The following is a 2,647-nucleotide window of genomic DNA, read 5'->3' on the forward strand; positions in this document are numbered from 1 at the left end:
GGCAGCAGGATCTTCCTTCCCCTTCCCAATGGAGACCCCGTTCCCACCCGGGACACTGGGAATGACGGGAACCCTCCTGGGGACATTGGGACCCTCTTGGGGACAAGGGGGTGGCCAGGGGAGGGGACAAGGGGACCCTGGGGACATCTGGGGGTGACAGAGGAGGGACAGAGGGGTCCTGGCAGGGGGATCCTCCCCTTCCCATCCCAACGGAGACCCCGCTCCTACCCAGGACACTGGGAATGACGGGAACCCCCTTGGGGACAATGGGACCCTCTTGGGGACAAGGGGGTGGCCAAGGGAGGGGACAAGGGGACACTGGGGACATCTGGGGGGGTCCTGGCAGCAGGATCTTCCTTCCCCTTCCCAATGGAGACCCCGCTCCCACACGGGACACTGGGAATGACGGGAACCCCCCTGGGGACATTGGGACACCCTTGGGGACATTGGGACCCCCTTGGGGACACTGGGACCCCCCTGGGGACACTGGGACCCCCTTGGGGACATTGGAACCCTCCTGGGGACAAGGGGACCCTGGGGACATCTGGGGGTGACAGAGGAGGGATAGAGGGGTCCTGGCAGCAGGATCTTCCTTCCCCTTCCCATCCCAACGGAGACCCCGCTCCCACATGGGACACTGGGAATGATGGGAACCCCCCTGGGGACAATGGGACCCCCTTGGGGACATTGGGACCCTCCTGGGGACAAGGGGACACTGGGGACATCTGGGGGTGACAGAGGAGGGATAGAGGGGTCCTGGCAGGAGGATCTTCCTTCCCCTTCCCAACGGAGACCCCGCTCCCACCCGGGACACTGGGAATGACGGGAACCCCCTAGGGGACATTGGAACCCTCTTGGGGACATGGGAACCCTCTTGGGGACAAGGGGGTGGCCAAGGGAGGGGACAAGAGGACCCTGGGGACATCTGGGGGGGTCCCAGAAGGAGGATCCTCCCCTTTCCCATCCCAATGGAGACCCCGTTCCCACCCGGGACACTGGGAATGACGGGAACCCCCCTGGGGACAATGGGACCCCCCTGGGGACAATGGGACCCCCCTGGGGACAAGAGGGGGGTCAGGGGAGGGGACAAGGGGACACTGGGGACATCTGGGGGGTCCTGGCAGGAGGATCCTCCTCCTTCCCATCCCAACGGAGACCCCGCTCCCACCCGGGACACTGGGAATGAGGGGAACCCCCTTGGGGACATTGGAACCCCCCTGGGGACAATGGGACCCCCTTGGGGACATTGGGACCCTCCTGGGGACAAGGGGGTGACCAGGGGAGGGGACAAGGGGACCCTGGGGACATCTGGGGGGTCCTGGCAGGAGGATCCTCCTCCTTCCCATCCCAATGGAGTCCCCGTTCCCACCCGGGACACTGGGAATGACGGGAACCCACTTGGGGACATTGGGACCCTCCTGGGGACATGGGAACCCTCCTGGGGACAAGGGGGTGGCCAGGGGAGGGGACAAGGGGACACTGGGGGGGACGGGGGGGTCCTGGCAGGGGGATCCTTCCCTTCCCATCCCAACAGAGACCCCGCTCCCACACGGGACACTGGGAATGACGGGAACCCCCCTGGGGACATTGGGACCCCCTTGGGGACATTGGGACCCTCTTGGGGACAAGGGGGTGGCCAGGGGAGGTGACAAGGGGACAATGGGGATATCTGGGGGTGACAGAGGAGGGACAGAGGGGTCCTGGCAGGGGGATCCTCCCCTTTCCCATCCCAACGGAGACCCCGCTCCCACCCGGGACACTGGGAATGACGGGAACCCCCTTTGGGACATTGGGACCCTCCTGGGGACAAGGGGGTGGCCAAGGGAGGGGACAAGGGGACCCTGGGGACATCTGGGGGGGTCCTGGCAGCAGGATCTTCCTTCCCCTTCCCAATGGAGACCCCGTTCCCGCACGGGACACTGGGAATGACGGGAANGGGACCCTGGGGACATCTGGGGGGGTCCTGGCAGCAGGATCTTCCTTCCCCTTCCCATCCCAACGGAGACCCCGCTCCCACACAGGACACTGGGAATGACGGGAACCCCCTTGGGGACATTGGGACCCTCTTGGGGACAAGGGGGGGGTCAGGGGAGGGGACAAGGGGACCCTGGGGACATCTGAAGGGGTCCTGGCAGGAGGATCTTCCTTCCCCTTCCCAACGGAGACCCCGCTCCCACCCGGGACACTGGGAATGACGGGAACCCCCCTGGGGACACTGGGACCCCCTTGGGGACAAGGAGGTGGCCAAGGGAGGGGACAAGGGGACTCTGGGGACATCTGGGGGGGACAGAGGAGGGACAGAGGGGTCCTGGCAGAAGGATCCTTCCCCTTCCCATCCCAACGGAGACTCCACTCCCACCCGGGACACTGGGAATGACGGGAACCCCCTTGGGGACATTGGGACCCCCTTGGGGACAATCAAAACCCTCTTGGGGACATTAGAACCCTCTTGGGGACAAGGGGACACTGGGGGGGACGGGGGGGTCCTGGCAGGGGGATCCTCCCCTTTCCCATCCCAACGGAGACCCCGCTCCCACACGGGACACTGGGAATGACGGGAACGCCCCTGGGGACAATGGGACACCCTTGGGGACAAGGGGGTGGCCAAGGGAGGGGACAAGGGGACCCTGGGGACATCTGGAGGGGT

The sequence above is a fragment of the Lepidothrix coronata genome, unplaced genomic scaffold, assembly GCF_001604755.1.
Source record: "Lepidothrix coronata isolate B3197 unplaced genomic scaffold, Lepidothrix_coronata-1.0 Scaffold537, whole genome shotgun sequence".
In the NCBI taxonomy this organism is placed as follows: Eukaryota; Metazoa; Chordata; class Aves; order Passeriformes; family Pipridae; genus Lepidothrix; species Lepidothrix coronata.